The sequence below is a fragment of the Pimephales promelas genome, chromosome 22 (assembly GCF_988280905.1).
Source record: "Pimephales promelas chromosome 22, fPimPro1.hap1.1, whole genome shotgun sequence".
NCBI classification, from domain to species: Eukaryota; Metazoa; Chordata; class Actinopteri; order Cypriniformes; family Leuciscidae; genus Pimephales; species Pimephales promelas.
In genome coordinates, this window is record NC_142790.1 from 24,773,909 (window position 1) to 24,792,448 (window position 18,540).

The 18,540-nt window shown below is 35.1% G+C and overlaps 1 long non-coding RNA gene across 2 annotated transcripts; it reads left to right on the forward strand.

The window, feature by feature from the left end:
- Window positions 1-2,809: 2,809 nt before the first annotated feature.
- LOC120471078 (uncharacterized) lies at window positions 2,810-9,684 on the forward strand. Of its 2 annotated transcripts, none has more exons than XR_016149214.1 (4): window positions 2,810-3,232; window positions 3,703-3,782; window positions 4,654-4,819; window positions 7,903-9,684. It is a non-coding gene; the product is annotated as an uncharacterized LOC120471078 (long non-coding RNA). The 2 variants fall into 2 exon arrangements; XR_016149212.1 differs by having other exon boundaries at window positions 3,728-3,782.
- Window positions 9,685-18,540: the final 8,856 nt, after the last annotated feature.

Genomic DNA, 18,540 nt, shown 5'->3' on the forward strand with positions numbered 1-18,540 from the left:
GAGTTACGACATATTTACACATCACTAAGAGGTGAACATGATACATCCTGAAACTTAGAGGTCAGAGAGTTGATTTGTCACCTTGTAAATTCTCATGTCTTTGGTTCAAAAGCACAGGCGGTAACATCAAGGTAGCAACTTTGAACCCAACAAGTCTACAAGTCTTGCTAACGTTGTGGCAAGGCTCTCTCAAAGTTATGAAAAAGCATTCTTTCTGTAATGTTAATAAAACATTCATTCAAATTAATCTGGTCTTCAAAAATGTTCTCAAAAAGTCAGCACAGCAAGTTTTTTTTTTTACTTAATGGGAATGTTAGCAAAATATATTTTTGTAAGCGGAGTAGATGCTTAACCTCACTGTAAAAAATGCCTGTGAAATCTACAGTTATTTACTGTAGATGTCACAGTAACAATACTGTAAAAGATTTTTACAGTAGAATATTGTAAAGTTTACAGTAAGACCTTAAAAATCACAGTAGTTCAAGCATTACAGTGGAAATCACAGTAGTCAAAGCATTACTGTAAAAAATCACAATACAGCCACTAAAGTACTGTAAATAGTAAAGTAAACTACTGTAATTTTCCTTTTTTTATCATATCTTTCTTTATAACCCTTGTGTTGTAACTTGTACTCTGATGCACCTGCTGCATGAGCTTTCTATATATATATATATATATATATATATATACTATATATAAAGAATTTAAATATCTTTTGTTTGTTTGTATTTGTGACTGTAAATGGGTGTTAACAGGGCATAAACATATTTAATCCTTATCTTAAACTTCTCCAAATTCTCCCCTAACAATATAGGCTTCATAAATGCATAATTTTTTGAGATATCATATAATCCTCTGATTTGAAATGAAGCATGACCATTGGTTATAAGTTGCAATAGTATTCACACTTTTCTATAAATATTAACACATGTAATAAATATATTCTTAATGTTGGTTGTTTTTATCTTTTAGCTTAACGTTATATACTTCAATATTAATAACATTTGATTAATCATGAGTTTTGAATTTGAGCCAAAACTCTCAAGCTTTCTAAGTATGTTTTGATTAATGCATCTATTCAGAATGAAGAAACCTTTTTATTATGTGTAGGTTATGTGTGCATTACTTTCCAAAATTGGGGCTGCCTGGTTAACTCATAAATACGTAACATGGGATTTTTATTTTACAAAAATCAGTGTTTTTATATGTATATATGTATTTTCGAAAGCAGGAGAGATAAATGTGCAAGTTTCCAGAGCTGTTTCTGAGCTGCAAGGCGAAATCAAAACGCCGTCAGAGTGGGCGGGGTTTAGGCAGTCAAAGCTAGAGTCTGTTAGAAAAAAGCGCGAAAGAAGCATTTGAATTAGTGATGGGAAGTCCGGTTCTTTTCCGCGAACCGGTTCTTTCGGACAGTTCGTTTTAATGAACCGGTTCAAAAAACCGGTTCACCAGTTCTTTTACGTCATCACGTAATGACGTCAATTCTATCATCCCGGCGGATAAAAATACTTCAAATTAAAGGCATTTGTAATCACAACTTCAGTTAAATAATAGTATGCATTGTCATAATCATCTTGGATAAGTTTCTTACATTTTGAAAACGAACCCTGCTGCAGCCTAGGCGATGTGCTAACGCGGATGTTTTACATGTTTTAAATATATAAAATGCATAAATGGTCTTCATCATTTTATTTGTTATTAAATAAACTTACATTTCGCCGATTCGCCCTCTCATTTAAGTCCTGGGTTCACCCGTACTACTGCGTGCTCATGTATCAGCACAGGATCAGCCGGCCGAAAGAAAGTTCTGTTCAGAGACGGTGCTATCACGCATGCGCAGTATCTCCAGCTCATCGGTTCTCCGTATCGAACGTGTCCGAAAGAAACAGTTCTCGGTTCTGTACTAGTGATTCAAGAACTGCAACAACCAGTTCTCGACTCGAGAACCATAGCTGTGTGCTGAGCTGAAACCTGAATATACAGCCGACAAAACTAAAAAATCGATGCATGTCTGTCTCCAATATAGCCTTCTGTAGCCTATACAGTATACATCATGTTTATAATGTGTTAACATAACGAATTAAACATATATGTTTAATTCGTTATGTTAACACATTATTTACTAAGCAGTGCACCAAACCTTGGCAAGAGTTTACATCAATGATTTATATTGTTACTTAGAAATTAAATGAGCTGTTCCTGAAAATATTATTTTAGTATAATAAATGTTTAGTAGTTAAACAGTTTTAGAATCCAATCATTATTTCCAATCGTTAAAATAATACAGTGATACAGTAATGTGATAAACATGTTTCCAAAATGTTTCATTTTGTTACACTTACTGATATGTTCAAGACATGGAAACGTACATTTCGTCCCTCAGAAAAAAAAATGCACGCATGCTCAGCTCATCAACTCATCAGTTCTCAATATGTCGAACGTGTCCGAAAGAAATTCTCGGTTCTGTACTGGTTATCCGACCGCTGTACCTGTATGTTCGGCAGTACACGCATGCGCAGTATCAGCTGCTCGTGCTCACTTCTCTCAGCACCAACATATGTCTCCGTTCAGTGAACTTTTTGAGTTACTGAATAAAATGTACTAATGGATATTGGTTTATTTCGATTCGGAGGGACTGTCAGGCATGTCTGAAAGTGAGTAACTTTAGTAACTTGTGGTTTAGCGCTGACGCAAGACGCGAACTGTTTCGAACGATTCAGTCCGATTTAGTGTACTGGTTCGACCGGTTCACTAAAAAGAACCGGTTCAAAAGAACGATTCGTTCACGAACCGGCCATCACTAATTTGAATTTCTGTTTCGTCGTCAGTGACAGAAAAGCTAAGTTAATAGTCGAATTTACGTTTTCGTAACAGCCTTTAACGTTAAGCTCCGTTAATAAGTCTAGTATTTTTCAAATGTGCGTTTCTTTATACACGGCTTTGTCTTGTGGTTGTAACGTTATTTATTTTGTTTTCGTCTTTGTGTTGATATCTTTCACTTTTTGCCTGAGAGGAATTCAGCGAAAACGTTTCCGTGAGAGCGCCGACGGAGACGTTTTTACAGCCTTTAAACGTTATTAGTATTAGTTAGCCAACAGTTTACCTAGTTATCGGTAGCTAGCTAGCCAGGAGAATATTTTTCCCCCACCCGTTGCCTCAGCCGGAGTTTCCATCTTGGGATCGCGGATCCTTCACCAACTGCTAATGGGGATTCGGGACTTCCAGAAAATCAGTAAGTTAAGTAACGTTAACTTTACGTACCATTTTACACCCCCCAACATAATGCAGGTTGACAAGCCTCCAATTGTTCAAGTAAATACAGGTTTGTTTGTGTCAGGTTTATGTTATTGGTGGTTGAGCATTTTTTCTTTAATAGACCTCACCTCACAATAATAACGTTAAGTTATAACATGGTGCTAACGTCTATCTCAATTATTGGTTAAATGCTGGGTAACTTAACAGTTAAAGTCACTGTTGTCCACTGTGTGAACAATATTTTAATTAAGAGAAAATTGATGTAACTTAGAGTGGTAATTGATAAAGTTATTGTGGTAAGTTACTTAGTTTTTTTATGAGTAAACATGCACAAACCTAAAGAGAAAAAAAAAGGCTCATTGCTTTCTTATCAACAATTTTTATAAAGCTTTTTCTATCCTAGTTAGTTACCTTCTTTCGAGTGACTCTTTATCTTTGCTGGCATAGGAGACTAACGGTACCACTCCCTCAGATGTAGAAGAGGCCCAGCTGTCTCCTCCCTATCACTCCAAGGATTATCATGCTTGGTAAGTTTCACATTCACTGTTAACAAATCCTTAATGTATTAACTTTATGCACAAGCAAAGCAACGTTTCTGGAAAACACTAGTGAATGCAGAGTTTGTGTCGTGCCATTCTCTGCACTAGTCAGCAGTCACTTCAAAAACTTAAGTTATGTGGAGTAAGTTACTCTCTTATTTTTAGTAGCCACCTATAATGTCGTGATTACTATTTCAGATTGCTTGCTATGCCTGTGTCACTCATTGTTTTTCTATCACCAAACCAGTAACTGCTATTTAAAATCCTTAAAATTCACCTCAAAATGAAAGTTTCCGAATAATTTACAAGATATCCATGTCTTTCTTTCCTTCCTCAATGAAAGAGAAATGACATTTTTGTAGGAAAACATTTCTAGATTTTTCTTTGAATAATGGGCTCCAGTAGTCCAACAATTGTAGATAAAAAGTATATAAATTATAATTTTTTTTTTTTCAGAAAATGACTGATCATTTCGCTAGATAAGACCCTAATCCTCAGCTGGGAACCTGTATAGTGCGTTGAAGTACTTCAAAGACCTTTGAAACTGCATTCATTTGGACTTTAAAACGTTGTTTACAATTGAAGCCCATTATCCAAAGAAAAATCAAGAAATGTTTTCGTCAAACTTAATTTCTCTTCCACTGAGGAAAGAAAGACATGGATATCTTGGATGGCATTAGGGTGAGTAAATTATTAGGAGATTTTCATTTTGAGGTGAACTAATCAATCCTTTAATCCACTGCTTCAAAGATATGTATGCTCCCTGCCCTGTTTTTACAATAATTTATGTGGAAAAAATCTTTTATTGAATGTATCGCTATGAAATATAATTTTTGTGATGACTCTTGTCTTTACTAAGGAGAGACTGCAAAAAAATGGATGCTGTCGATCAAGGGGAGGGTCGTAACCCCACCTGGTGCTCACATGGTGGACTTCACCACTGCCTTGGCCGCTCTCTTCGCCTGTTACGTATTCAACCTACAGTATTAGGTGGAAGCCAGCACAACACTGGAGTTTGATCAGAGGTATTTTTATATTAAATAATTTGATTGCAATGTAAAAGCACATTGACAATTGAAAAGCTGTTCAAAATCATCTTCTCCCTTTAAAATGTTATGTAATAGGTAGGGCCCTATGAAATCCATTTTATTTTTTCCCAAATTCCGTTTTATTTTTTCCCAAATTTCGTTTTTTCCGTTTTAATTTTAGGGAATTAGGTTTTTTTTTACCCTTGACTGTTATTTTAGTTGTAAAAAATAGTATGCTTTTAAAGTTAATGATAAAAATCTATTAAAAAAATAAAAATAAATTAGGAATGACCTTAAATTTATTGAGGTAATACAGACAATTACTCAGTAGCCTTTTCAGGACAAATACTGCATGATGCAACATAACACTGCACTCTTCAAGTAACAACAAAATATGGTTATGAGCTTTAAACTGTCCAGTAATATAAATTATATTAGTTTATAAGTTTAAATAAAGTCACACTCTGTCTCTCATGGAGTTCGCTTCGCCTTTGTCCAGTCCGGCGCCTCAGACAGACGTGGTGTGCACGTCGTGTGTATGTGTGTGTGTGTGTGTGTGTGTGTGTGTGTGAGAGAGACGCGTGAGTGAGAGAGAGACGGAGGGAGAGCGGGGAAATACAACTGAATGAATACGCTGCATGCTTTAAATAGTGTTAAAAACCGAAACGCAGTATGTGGCGGCGAATTAAGTGTGGGAAACACTGCATAAGTCACGTGCGAACTGCTCGGCACTGACGGCTTATACCGTTGAGTTTCTTAACTTTTAGTCGACGAAAGGAGAGCCGCTTCGCCATGCTTTCATTGTTTTGATTTCGTCATTGGAGCTGAAATGATGGGTTGGGGGGTTGAGTCGTCCAGATTTGCTTCCCCCGGTCTGCATTTTCAACAGACATACGTTCTTCTCCCACACAAAAACAGAATTTCAAACCAAATATGTAAAAATCCACGAAATTCCGCGTTAACACTAGATTCCGCGTTAATTGGCCAATTCCGCGATTCCGTCCGCGATTTCGTTATCGCGGAAATCATAGGGCTCTAAATAGGGCTGGGCGATATGTCTGAAAACTGTATCACGATATAAGTGTTTCATATTGGTTGATATCGACAATTATTGATATTTTTATGACCTATATATAAGGACCATGAGAAAAATATATTACATTTAAACATTTTTATTTTAAACCTAAAGGATTAGTTCACCTCAAAATGTAAATTTCCTTATAATTAACTCACCCCAATGGCATCCAAGATATCCATCTCTTTCTTTCTTCAGTGGAAAAGAATTTAAAGGAGAACTCCAGCGTAAAATGAACCGTTGGTCTAATAACACATTTTTACCTAGTCAGCCGTTCTCTGATATTTGTTTTCATGATAATCGAATGTAAAGAGTTTTATCTCTAAAAACTGTTTAGATTATAACGCTAGTATATGGGGACAAATAATAAGTAAGATCTATCGCTAGTTAATACCACTAACAAGGCTCAAAATAGCCCCACACTAACACCAAACGGCATTCGTGGTTCGACTTGTCGAGACTGTTTTCCCAAGATGGCTCCTGCCTGTATACGCGAAGTGGACTGTCTTGATAAAATATCTTCTTATTATACTGTCTGTACACTTACAAAGTTCTCAATGCTTCGTTTTGGATGTAGGGACCCTCATTATGTTACTATGTTAGTGTGGGGCTATTTTGAGCCTTGTTAGTGGTATTAACTAGCGATTTCTTTTTACTTAGTCAATGCCCCCATATACTAGCGTTATACACTAAACAGTTTTTAGAGATAAAACTCTTTACATTCGATTATCATAAAAACAAATCTCAGAGAATGGTCGACTAGGTACCAATATGTTATTAGACCAAAGGTTAATTTTGCACTGAAGTTCTCCTTTAAGAACTAATCCTTTAAAGGGAAAATTAAGCAGTCAATCAAGTTTACAAGATTTACTAGATGGATTTCCACTATAATCAACAATTATATAAGACACATGACAAATGTAAACATATAAAAGAAAAAAAGTAAAAACTTAATATCTTTCGCCGCCAGGGTGGCGCCATTGCGCAGTATTCTAACATGTGACGTAACGGGGTTGGTTGGCTTTAGTTAATAGGCTTTGGGCAGTGAATATCCCAACATCAAACTGTTTACACCACAGTGTTTTGACCGCGGACGACTAATGTTAGGTACAGTTATTAGACAAAAAGACAATGTCTAATGTTATGTTGACAATCTGCACTGTGTTCACGTGTTCAAACATTGTTCACGATGTCTGCCATCATATTCCCGTCTCGTCAACACCATGTAAGTTACGTTGCTATGTAGAGCAACACCATGTAAGTTACGTTGCTATGTAACCACCACCGGTGGTGGTTTGGGGCGAAGAGCGGGTTTGAAATGCTAACAGGTGTCAGTATGGCTGTTGAATTGCGATGCCCACTGTGTCAGAGTCCATCTGCTTTCAAGAGGTTGATCTTGACCATGCGTGGTCAATTCTGCATCACTGGCACGCACGTTTACCATGCTATACCATCTATACTAGTTAAAACTCATAAATAACTACAAATAACTAATGTTAGGGTAATCTGTTATGTTTTGTTGCGTGTTTCTTAAAAAAATAATAATAATATATATATATATATATATATATATATATATATATCGGCCGATATATAGGAATATCGGATTTTAAAACCAACAAATATTTGTAGCGGTATCGGCCTTCAAAATCCTTTATCAGTCGGGCTCTAGTTAAAATAACTGATCTGTCACGAGACGTCTGAATCGGTGTATAACAAATTGGTAACACTTTACAATATGGTTACATTTATTAAACTCTAGTTAACTACATTAGTTAACATTAACTATTAATAAACTGCACTTCTACAACATTTATTAAACTTTCTAAATGTTAATTTCACCATTTACTAGTAGCCTAAATTATTTAAATAAGTTGTATTTGTTAAAGGAACACTCCACTTTTGTTTTTTATTGGCTCTACAACTCTCCCAGAGTTAAACAGTTGAGTTTTACCGTTTTCGAAACCATTCAGTCGATTTAATGTGTTTTCTTCTTTAATTTCAGGGCTCCAAATAGGATTCTCTGTCTCCAAGGTCAAGGCATGCAAGAGGCCATAGACCTTTGCCAAGTGGCAGGGGAAGTTTATTTTCCTTTCTGTTTTAAATGTTCATGCAAATGTTAAATATATATTTTTTTAATGTTCAATGTTTTATTTTATTTCAATATTGCCATAATGTTATTTATTGCTCTTTAGAATGGGGTAATCAGTTATTTGCACAACTTCAAAGTAGTTAAATTTTTTGACTGTATTGTATCAATTTGCATTATTGTTCCATTATAGCAACTAGTCATACGGAACTAGTGAATGAACTAGTAACAGTTTGCTCTGTAACTTTACAAATCTTGTAATGAAATAGGCTCGTTGTATCAATTTGTATTAGCCTATTGTTCCGTCATAGCAACCTGTCATACAGAACTATTGAATGAACTAATAACAATTTGCTCTGTAACTTTAAAAAAACGTTTTGTAAAATTTTCTTCAGTCGTAAATTAAAGGAACACGACAACTTGTTGGGACTTTAGCATATTCACTGTATCCCCCAGAGTTAGATATATCTCGTGCATGCTGTAACTCTGTCTGACACACCCACCGCTAGCCTAGCTTAGCACAAAGACTGGGTCTAAATGGCTCCAACTAGCATACTAATCCCAATAAGTGACAAAATAACGCAAACATTTTCCTATTTACATGTTGTGATTTGTATAGTCACAGAGTGTACAAAAAATAAGGTCATATGTGACACAGCCATCTTTACCGTATAAATATTGGGAACTATATTCTCAGAAGGCGAAGCACTGCTACTTGGGCGGAGTGATAACCGCAGCACCCGAGACGCGTTATGGAGAGGAGCAGAGAGTTCGTTCAGAGTTGGAATAATAGAGTCAGCAATTACTAGATAGTGAAAGCATAGTTTACAATCATGGGTGTTCGCTGTATTGTAAAGAGCTGCGACAATAAATGGGAGACCAGGTAATGCCATGATGTTTCAAAGAATTCCGAACAAAAATGCATCCTGACTAATAAATATCACAGGTCAGCATTTTTGTTTGGAATTCTATGAAACATCATGGCATTACCTGGTCTCCCATTTATTGTCGCAGCTCTTTTAAAATACAGCGAACACCCATGATTGTAAACTATGCTTTCACTATCTAGTAATTGCTGACTCTATTAATCCAACTCTGAACGAACTCTCTGCTCCTCTCCACGGCGCGTCTCAGGTGCTGCGGTTATCACTAGCAGTGGTTCGCCTTCTGAGACTATAGTTCCCAATATGCGGTTAAATGATGGCTGTGTCTCATATGACCTTGTTATTTGTACACTCTGATTTATACAAATCACAACATAAATAGGAAAATGTTTGCGTTATTTTGTTACTTATTGGGATTAGTATGCTAGCTGGAGCCATTTACATCCAGTCTTTGTGCTAAGCTATAGGCTAGCGGTGGGTGTGTCAGACAGAGTTACAGCACGCATGGAGATGAAAAAGGTATGTAAGGATTTATCTAACTCTGGGGGATACGGTGAAAAAGCTAAAGTCCCAAAAAGTCGGAGTGTTCCTTTGAATATAGCAACAGTAGAATAAGCATGATAATAGACTTCACGCCATTAGACTATCTAAAGTTAACACTCCGCTGGGTGTTGTGGCCACATTACTTGCATAGAACGTGCATTAACTTTGGATGGTATAATGGCATGTTGTCCAATGTCCATTATCCCTTTGTTGTACCTGTTTTGTCATTTCTGTTCACCAAATCTTTTTAAATAAATAACTGTTAACAATTTTCTTATTGTCTGCAGTTGATTGCAATGTTTTAGAAAAATGGGTGTTTCTTTTAATGATGGCTAATATTAAATGATAGTGATATAGTATTTAAATTGTACAGTGAGAAACTGAATTTACAGTGCTTAACCGTTATCTACTGTTTATAGTACTGTGTTGCATACAATACATAAAAAACAGTGCTTAATGTTTTTTGTATGTAAATTAAATTGAAATTTTCTTCTACAGTAAAACAATGCTGTAAATACAACTAAAATCAAAATATTTCAATGTTTTTGATTTCACAGTGTTTACATAAAATACTGTGAAAAGTACACTACCCTTACTGTAAAACGTATTCACAGTAACTTACTGGCAACGATTAGCCAGTAAGTTACTGTAAATACAACTAAAATCACAGTATTTAATTGTTTTTGAATTCACAGTATAAACATAAAATACTGTAAATGGAAGTACAGTACCCTTACTGTAAAGAGAATTCACAGTAACTTACTGGCTAATCGTTGCCAGTAAGTTACTGTAAATTTTACAGTAAATTTTTTACAGTGCTGTGTCGCTTTTAATTTGAAACTTTATGAAAACTAAAGCTCAGTTGATAACAGGAGGTGTCTGGTTTGAACCCCACAGGGATCAAGTTTGGCTTTAAGCAAAGCTCTGATCAGACAATTGTCTGTGCAACTAGGCCGTCTGTTCCCACTGCGCGTTATATTTCATCTGTAGTAGCTGTAATGCATTGCCACTCAGCAAGAAAGTTCAGAGGAAAAGCCCACAGTAGCTGCATGTTGAATCTGGTCTGTTTTTGTACAATGAATCAGATTAACCCCCGCAAGGAACAATACATGCATATTTTCCCGATGTCTGCAATAAGTAAATAAGAACTGTGCATTCCTTATCAAGCGTGTCCAGCAAGCTACAGCGTGTTCTGAGAGAACATTGTGACATTAAAGCCGTTCTGATCTACTGTATCATGCGGAGTCACTGTAAAAGAATGTATTTTTTATTTGCTGTATAGGCTTCCCATCATGATGTTCATAGTTAATGTCTTTAAAGAAACAGTTCACCCTAAAATGAAATGTAAAAGAATCACTTATCCTCATGTCGGGACTCTCATCAGCACATTCATGAGAGAATTTCTGATGTCCGACTTGTGAAGCAGTCGATCCTTGTCATTGAATTGGTTGATCCAGGTCACAAAACTGAATGATTTGTTCACATATTGAACCAGTCAATCTGATTCTGATCCAGTATGACTTCAGAAGATTTTTATACTGACTGAACTGTGTGTGTGTGTGTGTTATAGATATCTATATAAAGGCTAGATGTGTCATGGCGGAGTATTTATCGTCAACACCATCTTGTCACAGACAGGCTTTCTGGCGGGCTCTGGTATCTGATGTAAGAAATACTCTTATCTCGTTGAAATCTTGACGGATTTACAAACGGTTTGGTTTCTTACAAACGTTATTAACGTGGCTATAATTCTGGATGATTATTTATTTATACACTTATTATTCATAAGTATGCAGTATCATAACTACATCACTGCCGTTAGATACAAACCAGACCGTTTGAAAATCGGTAGAAAATTGAGCAAGTTACGGTGATTTAAAAAGTACATGCACCATCAAAACAATGTTACCAGTGAGCGAGCTGCCTGTGACAAGATGGCCGCCAAGTGCTGACGTCAACCTCCATTGGCCAGCAGCGCGAACGACACATCTAGCCTTTATATACATATCTATGTGTGTTACACTGTTCGATGAAATCAATACTTGATTCTGATTGGTCAATCGTGCCATCTAGATGTTATTCCCCGAAATTGAAGCCATCAATATATGCTTGCTTGGAACGTTTTTTTTCCCTTCAGGGAGGTTATAAATTGTATAGGCTATATATATATATATATATATATATATATATATATATATATATATCCAGGGAGGATATATATATGAAGAGTTAAGATGCAAAAGCCTCTAAATGCCGTTTGAAATTTTCTTCTTTAATGATGATTTTTATCAAACTTGTATATTTAAGTTCAGTAATTTCACTTAAATAATAATTAATAGGTAATTATCATTGCCATTTAAGTGAAATCACTGAACTTAAATATACAAGCTTGATAAAAATGATCATTCTAGAAGAAAATTTCAAATGGCACTTAGAAGCTTTTTGCATCTGAACTCTTCATATATATATATATATATATATATATATATATATATATATATATATATATATATATATTCAAAATCAATATAGCAATATCAATATCCAAAATAAGCTAAACTATCCCTTTAATTTTAATGCATATTAGTGCATGGGAACAAACAAAGGTCATCAGAAGATTTCAGTAAAACTAGTCACATCTTATGGGTGTGAATTAGCATCATTAATTTGTTCATGATAATGACTCCTCGTCTTTTATTTCATGTTTAAATTTTTCCAAGCAGAAGTGCTATACGGTCATCGTTTTATGTTTGGTGGAGTAAGCTTTGCCATATTTAGGGGAGTGATATGTGTCAGTTCCGCTATATTAGACATTTAGTGTGTATTGAGTGTGTGTCTGACTCATGGCACTGCTGGAAAGCTTTGTCATTTGATAATTTGTTGTGATGTATTCTTGCACAGTCGCCTTTTTAGGATAATGTTTGGTTAGGTTGCAGCTTATCAATAGCCAGTGATATATAATATGTGTAAAATACTCAATTTGCACAGCAGTGATCACTCTCTAGGCACATAACAGCCATTTAACCATAAGACAAGTGTATTAGTGTAACATCAACAACACGTACATTGCTCATAGTCTACCTGCAGATGTTCATAGCTGTGTTTTGTCTTTTGCTCTCTGTAAACCATTATTTGTTATTGGCCTCCTAGAGGGAGCAGGCTAAGATCTGAAGCTTTTAACTTCTCTCCAAGATTCCCCAGGATTAGGAGATGAGGAAAGGAAGGTTAATCAAATAACAATGAAATTTCCTTGCTCATTAGCTCAAGTGCAGTCACAATGGCTGAGAAATGTGGACGTACCAGTAACTTCGGAGCCAAAGAAGCAGTTTTGCATTGTGCTCGGCTAGTGTTTCTCATGTTTTGTCCTTGTATTGTGGCATTTGGTCAGTACAGAATCGTTTCTGATTGAGGATGTTACACTCTAAAAATGCTGGGTTGTTTTAACCCAATTTTGGGTCAAATATGGACAAACCCGAAATGTTGGGTTAAAAATGTAATGTAAAAATTTAACCCAACGGCTGGGTTAGTCCATATTTGACCCAAAGTTGGGTTAAAACAACCCAGCATTTTTTAGAGTGTATATACTCTGTAGAAAAAGTCCTGCAGGGGATCAAACAAATATATACAAAAATAGGATTTGCTTTTAAAATATGAAAAATTATATTTAATCATTTTTTAATATATATATATGATTTCCGCTATAAGAAAAAGATTTCCTTAATGTTTTTTTTTTTTTATTCTATGAACACTGTTTTTTTTATTTTTACAGTGTTTACCACCATCGTTAATGGCAGCAATGTAATTGCTCTTGGTCGTAAACCAAAGTCCTCTAAAGTGTACAAATGCAGTCTGCCACAAGTCTAGCCACATGTAAAAGCATGCGGTCGGTACAGATGTTAGTTTTCTCGAGGGACCCGTGATGGGGTGCCTGTTTTGTTTCTGATCAGCCACTTACAGAGAAGTGAGTGCAGAATAACAGCCTAAAGGCTTTACTAACAAACAAAAGAGTTGTAGTGTGGGAAAAATGCGTCTGGACCTTCTAAAAATAACAAAAGCAGCTCTTTACATTTAAATAGGTTTTTTACCAAAAATTTTGCTTGAGCAATAATTTGGTCATGCATTCAAACATAAGTTATATCAGAGACTTTGTAAATAAATGTGAGATCAATGTACATCTCATGAAGCCAAACGCATGATCCTTTTTTTTAAATCCCCCAAAAATTAAATGAAAAAGTCATTCTCATGACCATGTTTTAATCCATTCCACAAAAAATTGAATTTAGAAAGGCCCAGCAATAACTGTCAATGTTGCATGTAAAGCCATGGATGAAGTAATAAATCAACATCTAAGGCATTTTAGCTACTCATCAACTACAGTGAGAACAGGGCACAGATTCAAGCCAAACTAAATATCTTTCTGATTTCAAGAGAATGCCAGTAAGATCATGCCAGCCTGCCAAGAATGATAATGGCAGGACCACATTCTTGCGCTTGTGATATTATGTTTCTCTTATACGCCTGAAGTACGTTTGTTAAGATTCATCTACTAACTTGAAAGAGCTGGTGAATGCCAGTTTGTGTTTATTCATTTTAAACCAAGCATTTAAATAACCTGTATTCTATGTTTATGTGAACCGTTGGGCGCTGAAAGACATTTTCTGAGAAGTCTTTCTTACTGAGCTATACATAAAGCTAAACATTGTTATATATATATATATATATATATATATATAGTAATATGGTGAAATCTTAATACAATTAAAAATAACTGTTTTTTATTTTAATATTTTTAAAAATGTAATTGATTCCTGTAATTTTTAGCGTCATAACTCCAGTCTTCAGTGTCACATGATCCTTCAGAAATCATTCTAATATGATAATACAGCTCAAGAAACATGTATTATTATTTTCATCAATGTTAAAAAAAGTTTTGCTGAATAATATTTTGGTGGAAACCGTGATAGTTTACCATTCAAAACATTGGGGAGTAAGAGAAAAATAAGAAAATAGTAATTTTAGTAATATTTTATACATCAAGGATACATTAAACTGATCAAAGGTGTCTGTAAAGACATTTATAATGTTACAAAAGATTTATTTCTCAAATAAGTGCTGTTCTTTTAAATTCCTATTCATATATATATATATATATATATCATCAGTTTCCGCAAAAAATATTAAGCTGCAAAAATTAAGATTTATATATCCTTCATATACATATCTTAAGATGGTAATGTGTCCATTAGTCTAGTAAAGTACTAATTTAAAGTTTACTAGTTTACTAATTAGTAAAGTCCACTTCGTAGGGCACTATTAAGTGATTTGGAACGCCTTCATCTGATAGTAGAAAGAATGTAAATCTGTTCACTTGTTATCTGTCCTGAGCCTGAAGATAAGAACAGAGCTGCTGTTCGCTGTTTGACTCCGAGCCCGCAGCTTTGAATGGAGTGAGTAATGTCTGTTCACATGTGCAACGATCCCAACAATTAACATAACTGTGAAAAAAATGCAGCTCTTGTTATTTATCACAGGCACTCCAGCCTCTATTTGGACTAATAGCATGAAGAGTTGATAGATGAGACCCAGAGTTAAACAGGAAGTTGCTTCCAGACCTGCTATAATGGTGCGAGTGATTACAACAAGATATGCCGTGTGAACCTTCAGCCGATGTCGAATTTCTGGAAGATTAATATGGTTGGGTTATATGACCTATATGGAATTATTTATTCATTGGCTGTGTATGCGTCTGGTGATTCAGGTTATCAGGTGTTTACTTTTTACTGTAAAAGCCTATCAAAAGTCACTAAAGTTTCAGGTTGTCTTCGTCATGTCCTTATCAGAACGGCACGGAAGTCTGATTAGGGATGACACGCGTGAATGAGAGTGTACCAACGTCTGGGTAAATCAAGTGTAGCCTGGACTGGAGACCGTCTCTCAAAACATAGGGGTTAAACTCACAGCAATATGTGCTTCATATTTTCTCTCCCAACTTTCCTCATGTGCCCACAAGAGTGTTAGCAAGAGTGTCATGAAGGCATGAAAAAAAAAGGCAGGAAGGCATTTGTTTCACTCCTAAAATATATAAAACATTAAATTCTTTGTAGGTTGAATATGAACCTGAGAAAAGGATGAAGGTGCAAGCCAACACGCACAAAAACCTTTTAACAAATCTGTCATCGGCCCAAGGGACTTTCCATTGATGCATGATTTATTGATCCTTAAATTAGGATGTTGTTTCCAATTCAGAGAGCAAATGCCATGGAAATACAGGAACATTCTGAAACAGGAACAATTTGGTTATGCAGTAAAGTTGACCTAATTTTCCAGCATGACTTTTGTTAAAGGAATACTTTATCCAAAAACACGCAGTCACAATTTACTCATGTTGTATCATCGACATCGTCCACGAAATCATGTTGATCCAAACCTATGGTGTTATTTAAAACTTTTTCTTTTTGGTTCTCCAAATCCTTCAAGATCTGAGACGCTATAAAGTCATTATAAATATCACCCTTCCCATATATTTTATATATTTAATTGGTGCTCATTCTCCATAATTTCATATTAAGATGCAGTCATAATGCTCAAATAAAATTATGTTAAGCAAAGTATTAATTTGAATACAAATCGATCATCTTCAAAAACATGTATTTTTCATTATTTCCATTGTTTTGATGCCTTAATTCACTTTACAAAATAATTGATTTGAGTTTTTAGAATTTTATCATAGTAATAATTTAGGTTATTAATATTACTAATAATTCATTTGTTGTCCTTTTTCCAGTAGTTTTATGTAGCAGCCTTTAAAAGGAAACACTTGCAGAAAGGTTATGTCACTCTGCAAAGGTCAAACAAAAAGCATTTTTTGGTTAATGTTTCTTAGATGTTTTCCTAAACCAATCATTTTTACAGTATAGGCTTGAATGTTTTCTTAAGCGGTGTGTGTGGGTTTTTACAGTGTTTAAATGAGTTCAGCCAAACAAACTCTGCCTATTGTTTCAGACCTCACATCCTCTCACAGGTTTCTCCAGGACATTTGAGATGATCTGGTTAATCAGAGAGGTCAGAAAACCCCCAGAGGAGAAATGGTTACTGCAGAGGAACAAAAATGGACTTCATTCACATGAGGACTACATGTGATAATCCCATTTCTGTTTTCTATTTATCCAAAACTCATTAGTTTTAATACTGGACATTTGGAGAAGTCGACTGTTTGTTCCATTTCCCATTAAATAATCTAAAGACTTGTATTATTAGTTCTGCATACTTTCAACAAACCCATAACCTTAAAGTCCCCATGAAATCAAAGCAATTGACATTTTTTGGCTCTATGTTATGTTAAAAAATACTTTAGCCTTAATCAACACGCTTGTGTGCTCCAAAACAATGACAAAATTCACATTTAGAAGATATAAGCATTCAAACCTTACAATCTCTCACTTCTGTCCAATCAAATGCTCTCTAGTGTCCCCGCCACCAAATGAAGCTGCTGCTAAAATTGGTCACTTGTTCACATATTTACTATTTTCTAATGGCACATAGTGCACTGTATAGGGAATAAGGAACGATTCAGACAGTGTAAATAGACTTCCTATTGGGACGTTTCATATTAGTGTTACTTCAAATTTTAAGGCAACCAGGTTACTTACTTTTTTAAGTTAAACCATCAATATTTTTTACAGTGCATGAAGTTGACGCTGACGTCATGAAAAAGATGCACAGATAAAAATGAATTGAGTTGATTTTTTTTAACTTATGTTAAACATGATAAAAGTCCACCACTCAGCTTATGCATCAACCTTATTGTTTAAATTTGTTTATTAAATTCATTTTTAAGCATTGAATTTCCCTGCACGCTTGAAAAGGGTGACGGAAAACTGTCTAAAACGATTCTCAAACAGGAAAGTGATGAGGCTTACAAGAAAACCTGTATTTTCCAGTCTGATCTTGACTCTTAGTGGTTTTGGGTGAGTTTCTCTGGAAGCGGTGAGTCCTGTGAGTGTTTTAACATGCAAAGCCACACGCGAGAGTGGGGTACCAGCTGCTCATTAGCATAAGGATCTGAATAGGCAAGATCCCTGCTGGCATTCGAGGTGCCAGCATCACATACACTTGAAACTGGGACAGAAATGAAGTCATACTTCCTGGAATACCAAATCATGAGCATGCCGTAATTGTTTTGTTTTGTCATGGTGGTCATCAGAGGGGCTTATGTCCATAATTAGTTGAAAGCCATTTACATGACACAATGCATGATTACATAATCGTTTCTGTCTCATCACTTCAAATTATGCCTTTATTTGTCAATAAAATAAAATAAAAAATAAAAAATTTCTTTCATTATTTTTCAGTGCACATATGTGTAAAGAGTGACTAAACACTTCAAATGATGTACTGGTCAGTTCAAAAGATCAGTTTGTGTTTAATGAAACACATGTGTTGGAAATTTTCATTATTTATTTTTATATCTGTCACTCTAAAACATGATGGGTTGTTTTAACCCAATTTTGGGTCAAATATGGACATCCCCAAACGTTGGGTTAAAAATGTCATTAAAAATATAACCCAATGGCTGGGTTTGTCCATATTTGACCGAAAGTTGGGGTGAAACAACCCAGCATTTTTTGAGTGACAGAAATTGACTTTCAAAAATAAACCAAATCTGAAAAAAAAAAAAAAATCAACATAAAGTATAAATTGTACATAGTGTGACATCTATCCCCAGCTTTCCAGTCACTATAAATATGATTTATGTGCACTATGGGTCAAGATTAAAATGTTATATTAATTCAATATCAGTGAACAATTATTAAATTGTTTCTCTGTGGCGGTTAATTTCAAAGCAACTGTAATAAACTATTAATAAACTAAACTAATACAGTTCAATAAATAAATGTTTAAATAAAATAATTAAAAACAAAGAAATGCATATTATTCTATAATTTAGTAATATATTAATTTCCTTTCAAACCCGCGTTATTTAAACGCCAATGCTCTTGTGTAATAGCAGTAATAGGCAACTGTGTCAATACGGAAATCCATATATGGTCAAATGCAAAAGCGGACAGACCCACTTGTTCTAGAGGGCGGGGCTTAATTAGTCTCACTCGGATCCCAACTGCTCTGA